This window comes from Hemiscyllium ocellatum, chromosome 3, assembly GCF_020745735.1.
Source record: "Hemiscyllium ocellatum isolate sHemOce1 chromosome 3, sHemOce1.pat.X.cur, whole genome shotgun sequence".
NCBI classification, from domain to species: Eukaryota; Metazoa; Chordata; class Chondrichthyes; order Orectolobiformes; family Hemiscylliidae; genus Hemiscyllium; species Hemiscyllium ocellatum.
Genome location: NC_083403.1, coordinates 49,442,344 through 49,467,028, shown reverse-complemented (window position 1 = coordinate 49,467,028; position 24,685 = coordinate 49,442,344). Strand labels below are relative to the sequence as shown.

The following is a 24,685-nucleotide window of genomic DNA, read 5'->3' as shown; positions in this document are numbered from 1 at the left end:
CAATGCTAGAAATTTGAACTTATAAAACTTTTATTTAGAAATATCATGCAGTTAAATATACAGTCGGCAACAAATAATAAGAAGCGTTGAAAAAGCAAATGTATTAAACATTCATAATTACTCACATCAAGAAAAAAAACTCTTGAAATAAGAAACAGCGATAGAAAATGCAACACTTCACAAATTGGAAGACACTGCGGGAAGGTTTGTTCCCATCCTCCGTTGAAAACAACATTTCTGGACAGCAATACGACAGTGAGCTATTAAAGAATGAAGTGCAGCATTTTAAAATTGTCATCAAATAAGCTTTAAAAAGGATGTGGCTGCAAACTGAGTCCTCCTTGAACTGGGGACTTTCCTGAATGAACTGAGACCTCGCTGAAAGGGGACTTTCTGGAAACGAATTGAGAGCAAGCTGCTTTGAGAACAGACCCTGATGTTACCTGGGACTCATTTCCCAGCTCTTGGATGTGATTGCCATTTGCGGCCAATAGGGGAGCAGCTGGAGCACGTGATTGGCGGAGCTTCGGCAAGGCGATTGTGACGGAGCCGGTGCCACGCCCCCTGGAGTCAGCAGCAGCACCAGGGGGAGCCACGCGGGGCCGAGGTAGAATTCGAGTTTGAGCCGTTACCGCGAGCGGTGATCGCGAGGCAGCTGGAGCCCCGCACCGACTGCAGCATCACCTCACACCGTCAGGTCAGTCACCGGCGGCAGGCCGCATCTCTATCGGCACCTTCCGTCCCCATGTAAGGCAGTCCCGGCGTTGCTAGGCCACGTCTCAAACAGTGCAGGTGCGTTACTCCCCGTTACTCCCCGCCTCCACCACCAACCGAACCGTCACACCTCCCGCTTTCTCCGCCCACTCCCACACCGTTTCACCCCGTCACTCCTCAGCTACCTCCCCGCACCTCCTCACCCCATCTGCCCCTCCCCCCGACAGCGTAATCTGTGTAGGATCGCTATCTATGATCGTGTTCCCTCCCGGATTACTGCCTGGGATCTTGTTCTCCCTGGAATCTTTCTCTGGGATCATGTTCTCTCCAGGATCGCGTTCTTTCTGGTACCACTCTCTGGGATCATGTTATCCCTGGGATCTGTCTCTGGGATTGTGTTCCCTCTGAGATTGTGTACTATCCAGGATCACTCTCTGGAATCAATCCCTGGGATTGTGTTCCCTCTGAGATTGTGTACTATCCAGGATCACTCTCTGGGATCATGTTCTCCCTGGGATCTGTCTCTGGGACCGTATTCTCTCCAAGATTGTGTACTATTGAGGATCGCTGTCTGGGATCATGTTATCCCTGGGATCACACTTTTGGATCTTGTTGTTTCTGAGATTGTGTTCTGTCCAGGATCACTTCCTGGAATTTTGTTCTGTCTGCGATCATGTTCTCTTCGGATCACCTCTCTGAGATCGTGTTCTTGTAGAATCACCTGTCTGGGATCCTGTTCTTTTTAGGATTATGTCTGGAATCGTATTCCCTACCTAATTCAGAAATGATCAGTTTCTAAAATTTTAAAGCAGTGGAAAAGAGAACGATAAAAAGTTAAGAAAGAGCATAACTGAAGGTGAATGGGACAAAGTGCATGATAAAAAGACTGGAACCTTCCCCACATGCCAGCTAAATAAGTGCTTCAGAGGACACATGCACAGCAACACACAATCTTCAATCATATAAGTAGACTGAATTTGAAATCTGTTTGAATGTATGTTGCTCACTGTTTAAGGGCACCATGTAAGGAATAAGTGCATTCTAATTTTTTCATCTTGAATTAAGAAAATCGGAATGACTTATGATATTAACTGAGAAATACCTGGGATTTGTGAAAGGTATGGCCAATACAACAAAATAGCACAAGTAAGAGAATAAAGTTAACATCAGGGGAGTAATTTTGAGACAAAGTAATTAAGTAAGTTCGTGAGTAAGACACAGTAAGTTTAGGTTTAAATTGAGGCCGCTTAGATCAGTGGAGTAAAATGTGTCACCCTAGAAATCTGTTACTGTCCGCACTACTGTCTTGGATGACCACATGTGCAGGAAGTGCTTTCAGCTGCAGAAATTTGAGCTTTAAGGTTCAGAGTTTGAGCAATGGCTGGACACTGGTACCTTCTCAAGACTAATGGCTAGATGCTTTCCTTTATTGGTCAGAGTATTGAGTATAGGAGTTGGGAGGTCATGTTGCGGCTGTACAGGACATCGTTTTGGCCACCGTTGGAATATTGCGTGCACTTCTGGTCTCCTTCCTATCGGAAAGATGTGAAACTTGAAAGGGTTCAGAAAAGATTTACAAGATGTTGCCAGGTTTGGAGGATTTGAGGTATAGGGAGAGGTTGAATAGGCTGGGGCTGTTTTTCCTGGAGCATCGGAGGCTGAGGAGTGACCTTATAGAGGTTTATAAAATCATGAGGGGCATGGATAGGATAAATAGACAAAGTCTTTTCCCTGGGGTTGGGGAGTCAGAACTAGAGGGCGTAGGTTTAAGGTGAGAGAGGAAAGATTTAAAAGAGACCTAAGGGGCAATCTTTTCACACAGAGGGTGGTACATGTATGGAATGGGCTGCCAGAGGAAGTGGTGGAAGCTGGTACAGTTGCACCATTTAAAAGGCATTTGGATGGGTATATGAATAGGAAGGGTTTGGTGGGATTTGGGCTGGGAGCTGGCAGATGGGACTAGATTGGTTTGGGACATCTGGTTGGCATGGACGAGTTGGACCAAAGGGTCTGTTTCTGTGCTGTACATCTCTATGACTCTATGTTTAGAGAGATTGGCACACAGCAGCTTACATGAATGAATGAATGGAATGGTTGACCACCACACAGTCCAAGAGAAGAAAGCAGGTGGTGAGATAGACCCTGGGGTACTGTTCCCAAATTATTTCCCTATTTTGGATGCTGTTGAGAGTGCTGATCTTCTAGGGATTGCAGTGAAAAAGAACCTTCTGGCACTGTGCTTTTTAATTGTACATGAGGGGAAGAAGAAGAAAGGAGTGATAGAGGAAATTCATTACTTGTGGTAATAGACGAGCATTTCTATGGCCTGTCAATGTGTTGACAGGGTGGTAAGTTGCCTCCTAGTAAGGTACCAGGATCAAATATGTCATATAGCAGCCACAGGGTATTCTCCTGAGGAAGGGTGAACAGTCAGATGTTGTGGTCCATGGTACCAATAACTTGGGTAGGAAGGGGAATTTGGTCCTGTAGACAGAATTTATGGAGCTAGGCCCTCAATTGCAGTAATTTCTGGAATTCTTAGAGCGGCACATGCATGTGAGTGCAGAACTAGGAGGTTAATGCAGATTAATGGGTGGTTCAAAAAATGGTGCTGGAAAATGGCTTTAGGTTCCTGGGACACAGGGTCTTGATTTGGAGGACATAGCAACTGTAACAAGCTGGATTGGTTGCACCTAAACAGAGTTGAGACTGAGTTCCTTGCGGGAGTTTTGCTGGTGCTTTTGGGAAGTTTTAAACTAACTTGGCAGGGCTGGGGTATGAAGAGAGAATAGCAGAGGAGAATACTGGGGTTTGCAAAATACCAGTGGCGCTAGAATAGAGCAAACCAAGTCAGTTGGTGAACTTGAAGTAAAGACAAATAAAATGAAGTCCAAAACACAATTAACATAAATGTATGAAAGTACCTCGGATAGAGTGAATTTGCCCGGGGTGGTACAATGCCAGTTGCCATGTGGAAATATGATGTGGTGATATCTGAAACCTGGCACAAGGAAGCGTAAGATAGAAAAGGAGAGAAAGGAGTGGTGGTGGTATTTGGAAAGGAGGATACTGCAATGCTGGAGAAAGAGAACGTCTCAGAGGTTCTGTTAAGTATTTAACTGCCCTTATCCAAGCATTCAGAATTCTCCATAGCGTGATGCAGAAGGACAGACTGGATTTTGTTTTCAGGTTGGACTTTACTGAACAAGGTTTTGGATAACTGGCTCATTTTCACTCGACTTGGAGGGGATGGAGTGGTCACTAAGGACTGTGGATTTAAGAACTTTACTGGTGAACTTTTTTCCACATGGGAGGATCCTGCAGATTCTGTCTACTGCATGGACCAGGAATTTTTGTTGTTATAATCATTGCATGTTGTGTGTCAATAACTTGCCTAAACACTAGCCATGAGAGTCTTATGAAAGTTGGTAGTATCCTCTAGGTGGTTACCATGGAATGATAAAAGGGTGGAATGATAAAAGGGTGGAATGTACTATTTAAAGATTAAATTGTATTATCTCTCTGGACATTAACGTAATGTTAAAGGGTTAAACTGTACTGTCTCCAAGAAGCTGAACATTCTGGAAGTGGGTGGGGGCGACATTCTGTCTTACAGCTAGCATGCAGGAATTTAGATGACTGTCCATTGTAATCCTTACTTCATTTGGGCAGCCATTTACTGCTTTATCAAATTAATCTCTCATTCAGTCCTTTCCATTTAGAAATGCTTTCATGCTATCCTCCAGACAATCAAATTTGTTTGCATGATCATGCCTCCATACTAAAGTATATCACAACTACATTGTTTGAGGAAATAGTGGAGCCAGAACTCATTTGCAGGGCCGCCCCAAAGTTAGGATATATCACGCCTACATCATCTTGGGGAATCACTGAGTCAGCAAATTGTTTGCATAACAATTCCCCAGGATTAGGACGTTCACGTTTACATTGTCTCCGAGGATGAGACAATCCTGTGTGGACCAGCTGGCGGGAGTATTCACTAACATCTTTAATCTCTTCTTGCTACAATCTGAAGTCTGCACCCACTTCAAGAAGAGCACCACCATCCTGGTGCCAAAGAATTTGTGGGCGGCACGGTGGCACAGTGGTTAGCACTGCTGCCTCACAGCGCCTGTAGACCCGGGTTCAATTCCCGACTCAGGCGACTGACTGTGTGGAGTTTGCACGTTCTCCCCGTGTCTGCGTGGGTTTCCTCCGGGTGCTCCGGTTTCCTCCCACAGTCCAAAGATGTGCGGGTCAGGTGAATTGGCCAAGCAAAATTGCCCGTAGTGTTAGGTAAGGGGTAAATGTAGGGGTATGGGTGGGTTGCGCTTCGGCGGGTCGGTGTGGACTTGTTGGGCCGAAGGGTTCCACACTGTAAGTTTCCACACTGTAAGTCTAATCTAAGTCTAATCTAAAAAAAACACATGCACCGTGCCTCAATGCCTACTGCCCAGTGGCTTTAACCTCCATGATTATGAAGTGCTTTGAGAGGTTAGTCATGGCTCATATCAACTCTAGTTCCCAGTCTGCCTTCACCCCTTGCAATTTGCCTACCAGTGTAACGGGTCCATGGCAGACACCATCTCACTAGCTCTACAGTCTTCTCTAGAACCTGTGGACATAAGAATACCTACATCAGGCTTCTACTTAATGACTACAGCTGTGCCTTCAACACTATAGTCTCCTAACTCTGAGACCTAGGTCTCTGCTCGGTCCTCTGCACCGCCCTCTGCAACTGGATCCTTGAATTCCTGACCCACAGACCGCAATCACTGAGGATAGGCGACAGCACCTTCTCAACAATTCTCAACACCGGTGGCCAGCAGGGCTGTGTACTCAGCCCATTACTGCACTCTCTATACACTCATGACTAGTAGCCAAATTTCATCTGAACTCCATCTATAAGTTCAATGACAACACCCCTGTTGTGAGTCAGATATCAAAACAATGACGAGGCAGAATGCAGGAAAGAGATGGAGTGCTTGGTTACTTTGTGTAAAGATAGCAATCTCTCCCTCAATGTCAGCAAAACTAAAGAACTGATCATCGATTTCAGGAAGCAAGGAGCAGGGCAAGCTCCTATCTACATCAGTGGAGCTGAGGTGGAGATGTTCGAGAGCTTCAAGTTCCTCGGAGTGATGATCACGAACAGTCTGTCCATGACCACCCATGTTGATGTGACGGCTAAGAAGGCACAATAACGCCTCTTTCCTCAGGAGGCTAAGGAAATTTGGCATGTGCATAAGGACTCTCATCAACTTCTACAGATGCACCACAGAAAGCATTCTATCTGGAAACATCAAGGCTTGGTGCGGCAACTGCTCTGCCCAGGACTGTTGGAAACTACAGAAAGTTGTGAACACAGTGCAACCCATCACACAAGGCAACCTTCCATTCATTGACTCCATTTATACTTCTTGCTATCTTGGATGGAAACCAATATAATCAAAGACACCTCCCACCCCAATTATAATCTCTTCCAACCTCTTCTATCAGGCAGACGGTATAAAAGCTTAAACACACGTACCAACAGGCTCAAGAGCAGCATCTTCTCCATTGTTATTAGACCTCTGAATGGACCTCTCAAATTTCAAATCGAATGTTGATCTTGTTTTTGTGCTCCTTTTTTGCACCTGTAATGTTGTATTCCTGACTCTTAAATCACCCTGTGATCTTTGTATGATATGATCTGTACTGCATGCAAAACAAAACTTTCACTATACCTAGGTATATGTGACAATAATAAATCAAATCAAATAATCCCAGCAATTACATACTGGTGGGGAAGAAACTTGTAGAAACTTGGAGATAGTGCTGGATGCTGATGCTGGAAAGTCAGATTCGATAAAGTGTGGAGTTGGAAAAAGCACAGCAGGTCAAGCAGCATCAGAGGATTAGGGGAGTCAATGTTTCAGGTCGGAACCTTTCATCAGGACTTGTAGAAACATCTGGTTGGGATAGAAGTATTAGTCATGTGGAGAAAGGTGGGTTTATTTGCAAGAGTCTGCATGGATTTCTAAAGGGAAATTGTATTTAACTAACTTGCTGAGGCTTTTTAAAGAGGTAACAGACTCGATTAGGGCAACACTATTGATGTGATATATGTTGATTTACTGAAAGTGTTTGATACAATTTCATACGACAGACCTGTGAGGAAAGTTATGGGTCATGGTACAAAGGACAGTAGCAGTCTGGATCAAAATTAGCTAAGTAATAGGAAACAGAGAGGAAGGCTTGTAGTGGAGATTCCCAGGGCTCAGAATATATATTGATGATCTGGATTTTGATGTGCAGGGATCATGCAATCTTTACAGTGTGGAAAGAGGCCATTTGGCCTATCGCGTTTGCACTAAATTTCTGAAGAGCCTCTCCACCTTACCCCTCTACCGCATTTTATCATGCCCAATCCACCTAACCTGGAGATGCTTAGATTAAGGGATGAAACCAGAGCACCTGGTAGAAGCTCAGGCAGACGTAGGGAGAATGTGCAAACCTCACGCAGAAACCTAAGGCTGGAATCGAGCCCACATCCCTCACACTGAGGCAGCTGTGCTAACCACTGTGCCACCTGGGTCAGTTTGAAAGATTACAGATGACACTGAACTTGAAAGAATTATAAATTGTAAGGAGTTCAATATGGAATTCCAAAAGGGCATTGACAAGTTGATGGAGTGGACAGATAGGTGAAGGGTGAGGTCAAATGCAGAGAAATATGAGTTGTTGCAGTTTTGTAAGGAGAACATGGAAATACAATACAACAATCGGGATAAAATACAATTCTAATGGGGAAAGGCAAGCGATTTGGACTGGGTGATGATTCTTGTTTGAAGTGCTTCTGCAGACGCAATGAGCCAAATAGCCTCTTTCTACATCCAAGCAGTTCTATGAATGACTGAGTGTGTCCTTGTATCGTATTTCAGAACCTTTTTTTTCCATCCCTTTAGGAATCTTTAGAATTACAATTCTGTTTGTTGTCTTATGTACTCAAGTACAGGGATACGAGTACAGTGAGAAGTATACAAAATCTCCATTCCAGGCATCATCTTGGGTTCAAAGATACTTAGATACAAAATCTCAGGTATAGATTAGAAAAATAAAGAGGTAAAGTAAAAGTTCCGTATTACTGTCCTTCTAAAGCAGGAAGTCCGCGCTGGGCTTCACCTCAAGGCTGGGGATCCCTCAAGTCCACGCTGGCTCAACTGTCCACCTCTGAAGCCATCCAGGGAATGGAGGTAAGTAGAAAGATAAAAATGAAAAGAGAAAAACAACAACAAGTGGAAAAAGAAGAAAATAGATTGATGGAGTGGATGAATGCTATCTTCTTCATTGCTCTTTATTTTCTCTCTTGTTGTTAAAGTACCTATTCAAGATGGCTCAGGGCAACTCTGATGGACTCGACCTTTAAGCAGCTCTTGGTTCGTCCCGGAGATCGTACTCTGTGGTAGTCTGGAATATAAAACTCTTACAGACAGTTTAGTTTAAATTATTACCTTTATTTACCAATGGCATAATTGTTACACTATCACATAGATACCTACAAGCCAGGCTTGAACTAAGGTTTTAAAACCATTAGCAGAGTAGCATCACCAGCTCTTACTCCCAAGAGCTATATCAGGCTACTCCCCTTATTACAGTGAGTAAAAAATGAGGTCTGCAGATGCTGGAGATCACAGCTGCAAATGTGTTGCTGGTCAAAGCACAGCAGGTTAGGCAGCATCTCAGGAATAGAGAATTCGACGTTTCGAGCATAAGCCCTTCATCAGGAATAAGCTCAGGAATAGAGAATTCGACGTTTCGAGCATAAGCCCTTCATCAGGAATAAGGTCAGGAATAGAGAATTCGACGTTTCGAGCATAAGCCCTTCATCAGGAATAAGGACGTTTCGAGCATAAGCCCTTCATCAGGAATAAGGGCGTTTCGAGCATAAGCCCTTCATCAGGAATAAGCAATTCCAACACCGCACAACCCAGATGGCCTCCTTCTTCAAGGACCGCAGATTCCCCCCAGACGTGATCGACGATGCCCTCCACCGCATCTCCTCCACTTCCCGCTCCTCCGCCCTTGAGCCCCGCTCCTCCAACCGCCACCAAGACAGAACCCCACTGGTTCTCACCTACCACCCCACCAACCTGCGCATACAACGTATTATCCGCCGCCATTTCCGCCACCTCCAAACGGACCCCACCACCAAGGATATATTTCCCTCCCCTCCCCTATCAGCGTTCCGCAAGGACCACTCCCTTCGTGACAGCTTATTCCTGATGAAGGGCTTATGCTCGAAACGTCGAATTCTCTATTCCTGAGATGCTGCCTAACCTGCTGTGCTTTGACCAGCAACACATTTGCAGCTACTCCCCTTATTACTGCAAACAAACTGTCTTTATACATAAATTGGTATTAAAATTACAAAGACACCACATGTCCTTAATCAGATAAGTAGCAATAAAATGGCAAAAGGAAGAGAAACTCATTGACAGGTCTGAGTACGTTTGATGAATTAAGCTACATGCACAAAGTGGGAAACCTTGATCAAGTCAGGCCAAATGGTCAATTGCTTTGGCTAGATAACCTTTCCTTTTAACAGTACATCATAATGAGAAAGGCGTCTAAACTATGTGGAAAACGTCATGAGGTAACCTCACTCAGCCGAGTATCGTTGTCCTACAAAATGGCTTTTTGTTTTAAAAGCATCTTAGATTCCCAAAATGCAAATTAAATTCACAATATTCCAGGATCTCAAGCTCCCGGGAACAACACACAAACATTCAATCCATGACAAATCAGACCACAAAGAGTTAACTTTTCCACCAGCTTTCGTTTTCTCTCTCTCTCTCTCTCTCTGTCTCTGTCTCTCAGATGAACATCTTCCAACTTTCTTACTGTGTCAGTTTCAGCTTTTGTGTTTTCCTAGTTTGCAAGGGTAATGAGACATTCACATTCCAGAACAGGAGAAAGTGAGGGCTGCAGATACTGGAGATCAGAGCTGAAAATGTGTTGCTGGAAAAGCGCAGCAGGTCAGGCAGCATCCAAGGAGCAGGAGAGCCGACGTTTCGGGCATGAGCCCTTCATCAGGAATGTCAATATCACCAGATATTCTTACTTCTCTCTCTTAAGTATGTAGTTATCACTTGGAATGATCATTTGTAAGAACAAAAAAACTACATGTGTCCCAAAAGAGGAAGAAACGGTCTGTTTCAAAGCCAAAAGTTATGCCAAGGATTGGTACTGTGCCCCTCCCTCATCTTGATTGTCATTGATGTTCTAACTGATCAACTGTGACAGCATATGCTGTGGTTAGTGATGTTTGTAGCTTACATTCAGCAATGTGGTTGGATGACAAGAACATGACTGAGTATCTTGAGCAATGGGAGGAAAAATTTAGAGAGCGGATATAAGAATTAGCAGACCTGTTAAACTGCTAGTTTGAACCCAGAAAAGAGGGTTGGAGTGAAGGTGTAAAGATTATGGGTGAAGATTTGGAGAAAGAAATTAATTTGAAGCTTGTGAGGTCAGTAGTAGCAGAAGCTGGAAGTGTGGTGATGGAAATTAAGCAATGGTTGGCAATAGAAAAGTACTGCTGAAATTGAAAGGAAGGATCTACAGGTTGTGAGACTAGCCTTATGCAGGGCAGAAACATGTGGAACAGCAATTGGACACTGAATTTATGCAATTCCGAGATGGATACATGCAGTGGCTTGAAAGGGCAATATCAGGTCTCAATATGTTGTGGGTCAGTGAAGGTTGTGAAAGCACCAAAGAAAGTAGCTAAGAATAGATTTAAGTAGAATGGTCAGATGTTGAACATAGAGGAAATAAGTGAGGTGACTGATGTGACTATCTGGACAAAAGTGAAGAGGAATACCAAAGACCAGATTTAAAAATGTGGTTACAAAAGATTTAAACACAGTAGAATTGTAAGAGGAATGGGTTACAGATAGGAGATAGAGGAGAGCAATAACCATGATTATGGTGATTCCCAAATAAAAATGGCAGAGTCAAAATGGCAAGTGTCTGCATTTTTTTAAATTCAGTCATGGGATGTGGGCATCATTGGCTGGGAAAGTATTAATTGCCCATCCCTAATTGGTATCGAGACGTTGATGATGAACTACTGCCTTGAACCACTGCAGTCCATATGCTGTAGGTGGACCCCAAGTGGCATAAGGGAGTTTCAGGATTTTGACCCTGCAGAGGCCAGAAATATACACTCTCCCAGAGGACAGCAGGGAGTGGGGAAGTGTAAAATTGAGTAGCATGTCATTACACCATGCCTGTCACCTAGCTGTCCAAGCCTGCAGGTATTTTCAGTTGTGGAGGAGGCATTGGGGACTCTGCCTGATTAGGTAAGGTCAGGTGAGTTTTTATAGTTTTTTTATCATGTCTTTATTTTGGAAAGGCAATAGTGCAGAGATCCAGATAAAAAAGGGCCCTGTATTAATAAATACTATTTGACTTTACAGGCAGCTGTAGGGTTTAATTAAATGGGGTAAGGCATGATCAGAGATTTCAAGGACATAGTCTGTGCCTCCTATGCTATGTGTCAAATCGGGCACAGTTGCAGGGACCAAAATGTGCACACGAAATGTCTCCAGCTGCCAGTTCTGGAAGTTTGACTTTCGTAGCTTGAGAGTCTGGAGTATTCGTGAGACAGTATAATATAAAGCATGTACAGAGAGGTAGTCACTCTGCAGGCTAAGGTTCCACAGGCAGGGGCAGAATGGGTGACCACTAGGCAGAATAAGAGGCGGGCCATGCAGGAATCCCTTATGGCCATTCCCCTGCCAAACAAATATACGCTTTGGATACAGTTAGGTGGAATAGCCTCTGAAGAAAGTAGCACCTCAATTCGCAGGATATATCAGATAAAAAGATGAACATGACTGGAGAGATAGTATGAAGGGGAGGGTTTCAGATTCTTGAGACATTACAAATGGTTCTGGGGAAGCTGGGACCGGTACAAGCTGAACAGGCTGCACCTGGGCAGCAGTGAACTGATATCCTGTGGGATGTGGAATATATTTGCTAGTGAGGTTGGGGAGGGTTTAAACTAAAATGGCAATGTGAGACCCTTGGGAATGAGTGACCATATGATATGATACAATTCTTCATTACGATGGAGAGTGATGTAGTTGATTCTGACACTAGGATCTTTAATCTAAATAAAGGAAATTATAATAGTATGAGACTTGTTCTGGCTATGATAAATTGAGGAATTTGATGGTAATGGTAAACACTTCAAGAGCACATGAATGAACTGTTTTAATTGTTTATTCCAATCTAGCATAATAATACAATGAGAAAAGTAGCCCAAACATGGCTAACAAAGGAATTGGGAATGGTAGTTAGATCCAAGGAGGGGGCATACAATTTGGCCAAAAAATATCCTGAATTTGTTAACAGTTTATAATTCAGCACAGGAGGATAAAGGGATTGATTTAAGAACAGGAAAATGCAGTATGAGAGCAAGCTTGTGGAGAGCATACAAACTATAAAAGCTTCTAAATGTAAGTGAAGATAAGAAGCCTGTGAAGGTAAATGTCAGTTCTTTACAGGCCAGAAGTGGGATGTTTACCGAATAATGTACATTGTTCAGCACTATTCACAACTTTGCACACACTGAAGCAGTCCACGTCCAAGTGCAACAAGACCAGGACAATATCCAAGCTTGCATTGAAAACTGACAAGTAACGTTTGTGTCACACCAGACAATGATCATCTCCTATAAGACTATATAACCACTACCTTTTGACATTCAGTAGCATTACTATCACTGACTTCCCACTATCAATATTTCAGAGGTCAGGAACTGAACTGGACTTGCTATTTAAATATAGAGGTGGCTATAAGAGCAAGTCAGAGGCTAGGAACCCTTCAGCTAGAAACTTATCTCCTGACTCCCCAAAGCCAGTTCACCATATACAAGGCACAAGTCAGGAGTGTTATGGCATATTCCCCACCTGTCTGCATGAGTCCATCCGCAAAACATTCAAGTTTGATGTTCAGTTATTTCACCATTGCTTGGTAGCAACAGTGTGTACCATCTACAAATGCACTGCAGAAGTTTGCCTTAGACAACACTTTAAATCCATGATCGCTTCCATCTGCAGCAGATATGTGTGAACACCATCATTACCTGCAAGTTCCTCTCCAAGCCACTCATAATCCTGACTTGAAAATATATTACCATTTCTTCACTGTTGCTAAGTCAAATTCTAGAGGTTCTTCCCTATCAGGTTTGTGGGTCTACTGCAGTTAATGCACTGCAACAGTTCAAAAAGGCAGCTCACTGCCTTCTCAAGGGCAATTAGAGATGGGCATTAAAAGTTAGTCCAGCTAGCAATGTCTGCTTCCCACTAACAAGTAAAAGATAAGACACAGGGTAAGTTATAATGGGGAACATAAATGGCCGACCAATTAAATACATACTTTGGTTTGGAGTTCACAAAAGAGAACACATGACATCCCAAAAATACTGGTGAACACAACGTCAAAGTGAGAAGGAGGAGCTGATTTAAATCCATATTAATAGGAATGGTGTTGGGGAAATTGATGGGATTAAAGACTGATAATTTTCTAGGACCTGATCATCTGCATCCCAGTGTACTTAAAGAAGTGGCCCTATAAATTTTGAATGCATTGGTGATCATTTTTCAAGATTCCATTGACTCTAAAAGAAGTTTTTATGGTTTGGAGGATAGCTAATGTAACCCACGGCGTGGTGACTCAGTGGTTAGCACTGTTACCTCACATGCCAGGGACCCGGGTTATATTCCAGCCTCGGGTGCCTGTCTGTGTCCCCTTGTCTGCATGGGTTTCCTCCAGGTGCCCTGGTTTCCTCCCACAATCCAACTCTGTAATTCATTGATGTCTGTTAAATTAAAGCAAGTTCACTTTCAAATTGGGCTTTGTCTCTCTAAAGTATTCCCAGTTTGCCTACTGAAAGATTGGAGGAGAACAGAGCAAAAGGCACATTTCCTGGTTTAGATCACCCATCATCGTTGTTGCAACTTTAATATCCTATGTTTAAATATTTGGGCAATAAAAATGAGCTCTTCAAATTGAAGTGGATCTGAGACTTTTGAAGTGCTACATGTACTTATATATACCTACTCCATGTAACACAGCTGTATTAAATGTTAAACATGCTAAATTAAAAAATGCAGACCTGTGGAGCAAGATGCTCATTTGCTTTTAAAGAATAAGAGACTAGATTAGGTGCACTGGGAAGTTGAGTTAGGCCTTAGATCCCTAAAGTTTGTTGCAAAAAGAAACATCTGAGGGAGTTCTGGTATTCTCAGTTACTAAACAGGAAGAAGCAAAGAGTGCAGTATAACTGAACCTTAGGTGAACATTGTGAAAATGTAGAGAGGAAGTGTAATGGATGGTTTATTGGGAGCTTATGAAAGGCTAGTGTGCAAAACTTCGAGGCAAGTAATATAAATATAGAATAGTCTGGATAGAATCAGCTAATTTTTTTTTCTTTTTTAAAAATACAATGATCCCAAAACAAATTTGTCAGCAAGACATTTTTAATGTGAGTTTTTTCAGTGCATAAAGGTTGGCTGTATAAGGCACAATATTTGGCAAGTAATTTGGTTGATTTATTCTTTTTTTTTCTGTGCAAGGATTAGAATCCTTTCTGTTTGAAGACAGTGATCTTAGCATGACAGAACTGCTGAAAGGAGTGAAAAATGTAGACTTTATGTAGTTAGATTGTGGTTTTGAGGCACAACAGAGAAAGGCTGCAGTTTTTTTTTCTGATGCTGACTAACATCGAGGATTAATTTTAAAGGTGACTAATTACACTGGTAAAATGGCCCCTCATGCTGTGTGATGCCAGAATGCCCAAGTGAAAATGACAACTTTATTACTAATGTTCTGTGGTTCTGTAATTCGGCATTTTTGCATTTATACTGATGAGTATAAGATAAAATTCTTCAGCAATTTGTCTCTCAGCAAAAACAGGTAACAGCCACTCCTCCACTAACTGCAAAAGACCCCAATACACTTGCCCATGCGTTCCACAAATTTGCATGTCCTTTAAATCTGAAACCACATTTTTCTGCTTAAGATCCCATCTTTACTGGGGAGACTAAAATACATTAGTGTCTGCTAAATATCTCTCTTCTGCTTACAGTTATAGTATGAAGATTCCTTTGGGGCACCACTTCAACTCCCTGTCTCATTCATACATTTAACTTTTTACCATTATTTTCCCACCCAGTTCCAGGCAAGCCCAACAGTAACCTTCAGGAATAAAACCACATCTTTATTCTCAATCATTTCGCCTGACTACTAAAAAAAAAGAAAGGACTGCGGATGCTGTAAATCAGAAACAAAAACTGAAATTGCTGGAAAAGCTCAGCAAGTCTGGGCATCTGTGTAGAGAAATCAGAGTTGGGATTTCAGGTCAAGTGACCCTTCCTCAGAGAGGTTTTTTTGGAATGGTCAGTTAACCTGAAACATTAACTCTGATTTCCCTCCACAGCTGAGCTTTTCCAGCAATTTTTGCCTCACTACAAACTTGTCTTTCCTATTTGTTTATGTTTTTTTTCATCCTCCTTTCAGTTTACTCCAGTGTATAGATTTTCTTTTTTACTCACAGTTGCAAACTATTAAAATGTCCTGATTGCTTTCTTGAGAGAAAGCAGCATACCTGGTTGTTGCATTTTTTAATGAGGTGATTGTCTAACCCAGTTTTGGTTGGATGGAGGCTGCATGTTTAAAACAGTAACCTGACAAATATGTTTTTTTCTTTGTTTTGGCAAGCTTTCAGAATATTGCTTCCTTTACCTATTTTCCCCTAATCACCTGTTCAGCCATGTTATTACACACATCTGGAGCAAATGGGACTTGAACCTAGGTCTTTTGGTTTAGGGGTAGGGATAGAACAACTGTGCCACAAGAGAGTCTGTTGTTTCTTTTAAAAGTTGAGACAAAACTAGACTTGAATGACTGACTTGTAGAGTCTGATCGGGAAAGAACAAAATATTTAGCATCCCACGTAAGTCCCTTAATTGGCTCAGAGTTAGCAATGGTCTAAATTGAGCTAGCACATTTTAGTTAATAAATAACGGCAGTGGAGGGATTAGTTGACAAGAAGCCCTGTTGTTCAAACAAAAACATTTTCAATTACTCAGCCACACAAAATGCAACTAATGTAAATCCTTCACAAACGCCTTCTTCACCTTAGTGTTATAAAGGACTTAATTTGTTATGAATCTTACCACTTGTCAACTAATAGCACTTTTGCTCAATGGGTTTGTAACATATAATTGCAACAAAGTTGTGATTTGCAAAGATGTGAGAAAAACAAAAGGGGAGTAGGGGTAGCTGAGTTGCTCTTGTATAGAAGCAGCAGCGACACATTGGCCCAAAATGCTTTCTACTGTGCTATGACCATTCTCTGATACTATTGTGAAGTTAAAAAAAGATTTCTCAGATAAAATCTGATAAACTCAGATAAAAGATCTGTTGACCATAAGTCAGAAGTCAGCATGTGCACACAAATGACTATTGCTTGAGTGTACAGTTGTTTCCAAATACTAACATTACTAATGCCTCCCTTTAATTTGGAGACTTGAAGTCTATCCAAAGTCGGCAAAGCTGCCCTGTTTAATATTTACAACTCTAAGTAATTTGCCCGTTTTTTTCTAACCAATCTAGACCTCACTGTCCCTATAGGAATCAAATCATTTAGGCTTATTTCTTTCCTTCCTCTTTTTTTATTTTTTTTATTTTTTTTTCTTTTTTGTGTGAGACACAGTGAGAGACACAAAGTGCACAAATCTTTATTCAATATCCACCACCAGGAAAAATAGGAAAACACCCAAGTGGCCAGTGACAAGCAGTGCCTTTCACATCAAAGGGCAATGCTGTGTGATCAAACAGTGAAGGGAAAGGCAGGGACTAAATCAAAATAGCGTAGGAGGGGGAAATGATGCACTCCACTCCTTGCGGCGCCCACCTCTCCCTGAACTCATTTAGGCTTATAGTTGAGCAATAGTCAGCACAGGTCAGGTGACTCCACTCAACTACTTTAACTCAAACACAGTCCCAAAACGTAGAGACATAGAGTTGTACACGGCAACAGACCTCTCGGTCTAACTTGTCAATGCAGACTAGATAGCCTAAATTAATCTAATCCCATTTACATAGCTCTCTAAATGCCTCCTCATCATGTACCCATCCAGATGCCTTTTAAATGTTGTAATTCATACCAGCCTCCACCACCTTCTCTGGCAGCTTGTTCCAGACATGCATCAGTGTCCGTGTGAAAACATTGTCCCTTAGGTACCTTTTAAATCTTGTCTGTCTCATCTTAAACCGATGTCCTCAAGTTTTTGGATTCCCCTACCCTGGGGAAAAGACTTTGGCTGTTCACCCTATCCATGCCCCTCATGATTTTATAAACTTTTACAAAGTCATCCTTCAGCCTCTGTAGCTCCAGAGAAAATAACCCCAGCCTAATTCAGCTCTCTATATAGCTCAAACCCTCCAACCCTGGCAACATCCTTGTAAAACATTTTTCAACCTTTTCAAGTTTCACAATATCTTTCCTATAGCAGGGAGTCTAGAATTGAATGCAGTATTCCAAAAGTGGCCTAACCAATGTTCTGTACAGCTGCAACAGGATCTCCCAACCCCTTTACTCAATGCACTGACCAAAAAAGACAAGTATACCAAATGCCGTCTTCGCTACCCTAACTACCTGCGACTCTACTTTCAAGGAACCATGAACTTGCACTCCATTGTTAAAGCTTCTCCAAATTAACATCTAATAGTTGGTTGTGCCTGCTGCTGTTCTTGGCAAGCACACCTGTACTTTTCATTGAACCAGGGTTGGTGTTGATGTAGTGAAGGATATGCTAGGCTATGAGGTTACAGATTGTGGTTGAACATAATTCTGCTTCTGATGTTGATTGTACAGTGTAGAGATATTCCAGTGCGAAGAGGGGCCTCGGCTTCCACAAAAGCTCTGTGGTTGTCAGATCTGCCAATATCTCAAGGGTGGGTGCACTTGTGACAGGTAGATTGGTGAGGACAAGGTCAGTTTGATTTGATTTCTGAAGGTGATTACCTCATCACCTACTGCAGATCCAGTCAAGCAGCTGTGCAATAATTGGATTCGAGTTTATGCTCATGTCTTTTATGCAATAGTGGGCAGCCATGTTAAGGCCTCTATAAATAAACCTTTACTCTATAACCAAGTCAGATAGTTTAGTTGCAGAGAAAGTTCTAACACATGACAGTTGTAACATAATTTCTGGTTATCTGGCTTCTCAGTATCATAATTCCACCCTTTAGGTTAGTTTGGGAGTGTGCTTTAAATGTTTATCCTGATCCTCAATAACGATGGGTTAATGTTCACCAACCTATTTGTTTGAATTAATTCCTGCTTGATTTGCCTCTGACTTATCTTGCTGTACAACAATATCATAAAGCATATTTCAGGTAATGCTTCTGCAAATAAAAATGGCTAGCAAAGCCACTGAACTTTATCCCGCACAAATGGACTACACACTTGTGATTTTGAATTTCCATGTGGGCGTTCTGTCAGGTCTGCATCCTCATCTTTTCAATAGCTTGTGCATTAAGCCATACTGGAGCAGTGGGATCGGTATGGGGCTGTGCCTTTCAAGGGGTGGAGAGGACATTGGGGTCTATAAGAGGATGTCTTTTATCTTGATTGTGATTATAACAAGGTCACGTGGGTCCCAGGACTGACAAAGGTAGGGATCACAGAGATTCATGGCAGGATAGGACATGTGCAAATGCATGTGCACCGCCCTCCCCTCTCCTTTAATGAGATGATCCTCATGACTGTAAGCCTTCTGACAGAGCGTAAAGGTACAAGAAAGCTTGAGACTTCTAAGGAGAGGGGTAATTTCCAGTTAAAATAATAAGAGACTATTGCAGAGCTGTTAGCTGATGTAGAATAGAGAGCCACAGCAGCAGTGACAGCCAAAACTCTACAGCCTCTGCATCTTGGGCTAATCAGCTGGCACCCAGTTTCTTTGAATTTCTCTATATGCTAGAAACACTGTCGCTAATGAACAAATACAGGTTATTTTTAACAGTGGTGTTGATGACACTATGATAGATCCTGTGATGGATCTACCTGAGTAGACACTTCTGTGGAGTATGATTTTTCAATGTTATTGACAGTATTATAAAGATCTCAATAGTTTGTTGAAATTAGTTTTGCCTCTTATTAGAGGGTGACCACATTGATACTTTAATAAGCTTTTATGTCTTTTGAATCAATGACTATTCACATTTCCATATCTGTACTTTAATATTACTAGCCCAGTGTCTGCCACAAGCAAAAAACTGTGTCCGACAGCACATTTTCATTGTTGTAGTGTCAGTCTGTTTTGTACTTGGTAATTAGTTTGGCATGGTAATATTATGCTTTGATTTTTGTAATTCACTTAAGATTATTCCGACACATTTATTAGTCAAGTGGAAGGTTTAACAATGTTTGGTTATAATATAGATTTGATTTGATAAATAAGTATAATTAATTAGGTAGGAAATAAAGTCTTCAAAAACAATCAAAGATAAAGATTCTCAGAGATGTTAAGTATTATAGATTCCACCATAGCCAGCAAATAAAGAATGTATAGCATGTGTACATAGGAGGGCCATGTAGATGACATGTATGCTATTAAGTTAGTACTCAGCAAAGACAAAAAAAGGAATGAACAATAGTTAAATCAGCGAAATGAAAGCCTGGAAAGACACCTGGCAGCATCATACCCAGGTGTGAAAGTAAAATGTTAATTAATGGGAAGAAATCTGGAATCTTCCAACTGGTATGAAGAGTAAAGATCCTTACCACCTGAAAACAATTGGAGAACAGGATATGACAATATTCAGAGAGAAAGAAGAATGCTTACTGATTCATGTAAGATTGAAAGAATAAGAGAAAGATGCAAGGAATTCATATTTGAGTATAAAATATCATAAATTGACTGTATAGAAGCTCACAGCTTCGCAAAGGGATCTTCAGCAAATTATTAAGGAATAATGTTAAATGATACAACATTGCACGAAAGTGGGACAAAGTGAAGCGAAGCTGTTGTCTCCTGCTTTCTATTTATATGTTTGTCCTGGATGGGGTTCCTGGGGTTTGCTGTGATGTCACTTCCTGTTCGTTTTCTGAGGGGTTGATAGATGGTGTCTAGATCTATGTGTTTGTTTATGGCATTGTGGTTGGAGTGTCAGGCCTCCAGGAATTCTCTGGCATGTCTTTGCTTAGCCTGTCCCAGGATAGATGTGTTGTCCCAGTCAAAATGGTATTTTTTTTTCCTCCGTGTGTAGGGCTATGAGGGAGAAAGGGTCATGTCTTTTTGTGGCTAGCTAGTGTTCGTGTATCCTGGTGGCTAACTTTCTTCCTGTTTGTCCTATGTAGTGTTTGTGGCAGTCCTTGCATGGAATTTTGTAGACGGCATTGGTTTTGTACATGGGTTGTATTTGTTAGTTTTTGTTTGAGAGTGTTGGTGGGTTTGTGTGCTACTAGGATTCCAAGGGGTCTTAGTAGTCTGGCTGTCATTTCTGAAACTTCTTTGATGTATGGTAAGGTGGTGGTTAGGGTTTCTGTTGTGTTAGGTCTGCTTGTCGTGGTTTGTTCTTGAGGAATCTGCGAACTGTATTTTTTGAGTATCCATTCTTCTTGAATACATTGTATAGGTCTCGTCTGTTTTCTGAAGTTCATCTGTGCTGCAGTGTGATGTGGCTCGTTGGAATCGTGTTCTGATACAGCTTCGGTTGTGCATGTTGGGATGGTTGCTCCAGTTTTGGTCTCATCTTGTACAATTTTAGAAAGGTATCCCTGCTCCTGTACTTGAATCCTCTTCCTATGAAGCCCAACATAGTATCTTCATAATCTAGTATACAGTTAAACATTGGGTTTTCAGTTTAGATCAGGAAGTATATTTTTTTCATTTTTTGAATAGGGGAAACACCTGTAACTTGGATTTCAGGTGGGCTGTGCAAAAGTGTTGGCTTTGTATTGTAAGCCAATTGCTCTTGACAGAGGGAGATGGTTTGGATTTGTTAAGAAATATAGCACAAAGGAAGGTGGTTGTGGTTGTTTGAGATTACTGCAGGAGTTCCATAGGAAATTAATATCTTAATCACAATCATCTTCCGCTACTTCTTTAATGGCTCTCCCTCCATCATAAGTTGATGATTTGGTGATATCTGCAGTCATAAACAATGTTCAGCACCATTTGTGACTCCTTTGAAACATTCAGTGTCCATATGCAGCAATATTTGGATAACATCCAGATTTGGGCTGGTAAGTGGCCAGCAGCAATCACACCATGCAAGTGCCAGGCAATGATCATTTCCAACAAGAGAGAATATAATCATCACCCCTTGATGTTCAATAACAGTACCATTTCTGAATTTCCCATTAACATCTTGTATGTTGCCATTAATCTGAAGTTGATTGAAAGTCATAAAAATACTGTGACTGGAGGAATAAGCCATAAGTTCGGAATTCGGCAGTGAGTAGCTCATCATCTTCTGTCTCCAGTGCCTGTCCACCACCTTCGAGATAGCTAGGAATGCAGATGCTAGAAAGTCAGAGTTGATAAAGTGTGGAGCTGGAAGAAGCACAGCAGGTCCAGCAATATCAGAGAAGTAGGAGAGTCTATGTTTCAGGTCAGAACCTTGCATCAGACCTGATGAAATGTTCCGACCCGAAATGTTGATTCCTCTCCTCCTCTGATGCTACTTGACCTGCTGTACATTTTCCAGCTCTACATTTTATCGACTTTGTCCACCATTTATAATTCTCAAGTGTGATGGAGTGCTCTCCATGTTTTCAGATGGGTGCGGCCCCATCAGAACTCATGATGCTGATAAGATCCAGGTAGCCTAACCAGCAGCTTCAACATTCACTTTCTTCACCGCTGCACATTGGTACAGTGTATATCGTCTACAAGGTGCAGTGCAATAACTTGCCAAGAACCTCTGAAAGCACCTTCCAAGCATTTGAACATTACCATCTCAAAAGACAAATTCTGCAGATGCATGGGAATGCCAACACCTGTATGTTACCTTCCAAGTTGCATTGTATCTTGACTTGGGACTATATAGTTGTTCTCTGTCACTGGGTCAAAATCCTAGAACAGTCTTCCTTACTGCACTGTGAACGTATCTACATGCCAAGGGCTGCAATTCAAGGAGACTGCTCACTCAAGGACAATTATTGATCAGCACTAAATAAATAAATGTACGTTCTAATATCTACATTCTAAGAACAAATTTTGAAAAAAGAGGGAATATTAGAATACAGGAGAAAACTTACTTGAGGTATATAAATGGATGGTAAGTGTTTCTTATGATATTTAAAAAAGAAAATCGTGAATTGTCATGGGTGTTGGTCTTACAGAAAGTGGATCTAGGAAATCAGTAACAGATGAATAGAACATGTTTTATTCATTGGTCTTCACTATGGAAATACAACAAACATCCCAGAAGTAGCTGTTGATCAGGAAATGGAAGACAGAGAGGAAGTCAGGAAAATTACAATCAGCAGGGAAGTGGTATTGAGTAAGTTGTTGGAGTTGCAGGTTGACATATCCCTGTGTTCTGATGGAGTGAAATAATTGATGTTATTTTCAAAGTTTTTAGATTAGGGGAAGCTTCCAATAAATTTGAAAATAACAAATGCATTTCCTTATTCAAAAAAGGAGAGAAACAGAAAGCAGAAAACTTCAACCCAGTTAACTTGCCATCTGTTATAATGAAGATTTTGGAATCAATGACTAAATATGTAATAGTTGGGCAGATATTAAATTCAGGCAGTATCCATAAGGTTTTGTGAAAGGAAAGTCATGGTTAACTAATTGAGGTTTTTTTGAAGTACAGCAAACTTATTAGAGACCAGCATACAATGGAATGAGGCCTATTCCGGTTGATCAAGAAGTCCATGTCGTCAATGTAGTCAGTGAACCATCATGGAACAGCTTTGATCGACTCACTGTACTGCACTTACTGTATTTCTGCACTTCAATGCAGATCGCTTCTCGGCCTTTTGGCTAAGATCAGGTGTCTGTTCTTATCGGGACAGGTGTCGAGTTGCGAGTCATCAGAGCTAGTGGAGAGATCATCGCTGGGTCGTGATTGGACAATGGAGGATCGTTTGGTTGTGCTGACCTGCTATTGGTGGATCTTCATGCTGGCTTCGGCCTAACGCCAATTCAGGGACCAGCCAATCTCGGAGCCATGGCCTCAGCAGCCGTTCGCAGCCCTGGCCAGGGCATTCGCAACACAGTCAGGGTGTCTGTGAAGAAGGTGGAGGAGCACACACCGGTCAATCGGACGGTGTTTGTGAAGAAAGTCTTGTTGGAGTGCTGTGGGTTTGCAGCAGCGGACGTGTACTGCCTGCAGGATTTCCTTGGGGCAGGCTACTTCGACGTGACCTTTAGGAGCGTAAAGCATTGTGAGCAGCTCCTGAAGGTCTTCAAGGAGAAGGAAGGGGAATCTCTGTTCTCCATCTTGTCGGCGGTCCCGTTGTGTGTGCTTCCTGCGCAGAGAAGTCGGGTTGTTACAATTGAAATGTACAACCCTTACGTCCCAGCGGCAGATGTTCTCACCTTCTTGAAGAGGTATGTCCAAGTTGAAGGAGAAACACCGATGTGGTTGATCCTTTCGGGATCTGGACCAGTAAAAGGCAGGTCAAGGTAACCCTGAGGGTCGATGGCAGCGGGAACATCATCCACCCACCCTCCAGCTTCACCATCGGAGGAAGCAGAGGTTACCTGACGTACGCAGAGCAGCCGAAGGTGTGCCGAACCTGCGGGAGGTCAGGCCACATGGCGGCTGACTGCAAGGTGACCGTATGCCGAAACTGCAAGCAGGAAGGCCACCCGACCAAGGATTGTAAGGAGGCCAAGAACTGTAACCTGTGCGGAGAGGCGGGCCACATGTACAAGGCCTGCCCAAGACGAGGAGCCGCCACCTACGCACAGATGGCCAGAGGTGGCAACACGAATACGAGCCGCGGACCAACAAAGACGAGCAAGGCACCAACAAAGACGAGCAAGGCACCAGAAAATAGCATGGAAACGGTGCCTGGAGGCACTCAGAAGGAAGAGCAGGTGGTAGCGGAGCAGACGGCAGACAGCGGGGAGGTGCAGCAGCCGATCCAAGCTCCGTCAAGGCAGTCGGAGGAAATGGAAGAGGAGGAATCAAAGGAGGCAGAGGACTGGATCACAGTAAAAAACAGAAAGAGGAAACCCCTCGGGGGCCCCAAAGCCACCCAGCGAAGGGGAAAGCGACACCTACAAGTCGAAGACGCATGCAGCTCTTCCGATGGTGAGGACGGGCGCAAGAAGGGTCATCATCAGAGGAAGAGACAGAGCGCCGTGGGGAGAAAGGAGGGCAGCACCGCCCAGGAAGGCAAGGACGATCCCTCTGAGGGGACGGGTAAAAGCCTCCACCTACCCGGTGAGAACCAGGAGGTACCCACCGGCCCACAGCTCCAGGTATCTGGGAGCACCGGTCCTATGACAGCCCTGTTGTCAGACGGAGAACTGGTCAGTGCGGACCACGGGCCCGACACGAAGACAACAGAGTGGGGTAATGGCCCCAGCGCGGAGCTGGACAGTTACCTCAGCCCTGCGAAGGTCCAACACTTTGCCGCCACCACGGGGATGCACGCAGCTACCCCAGAGGGGCAAGACCAGCAGCAAATGGACACCGGTAAACCTGTAAACTGTTAAAATGGGGTTGAAAATTGCTAGCATCAACATGCTTAGCATCAAATCGGCTACGCGATGCGTTTAAACGCTGGCCTTCCTGGCCAGCGTCAAAGCCGACGTCCTGTTTCTGCAGAAGTGTGGGATACCGCACCTCAGCAGTTACAGGAGGTGGTCGAGCTTGTGGGCCCATGGGCCGTCAGTGTGGTCGGGGGCCAATGATAACCGCTCCTCAGGCCTAGGGATCCTGT

General features: G+C 42.8%; 1 protein-coding gene across 1 annotated transcript in view; it reads left to right on the top strand.

Moving 5' to 3' along the window:
- The first annotated feature begins 573 nt into the window (after nucleotides 1–573).
- The window catches only part of ahi1 (Abelson helper integration site 1), a 258,275-nt gene continuing 234,163 nt past the window's right edge, over nucleotides 574–24,685 (top strand). The window contains exon 1 of the mRNA XM_060857049.1: nucleotides 574–697. The gene's annotated coding sequence lies outside the window, so the exon portion shown is untranslated. The remainder of the gene's footprint in view (nucleotides 698–24,685) is intronic.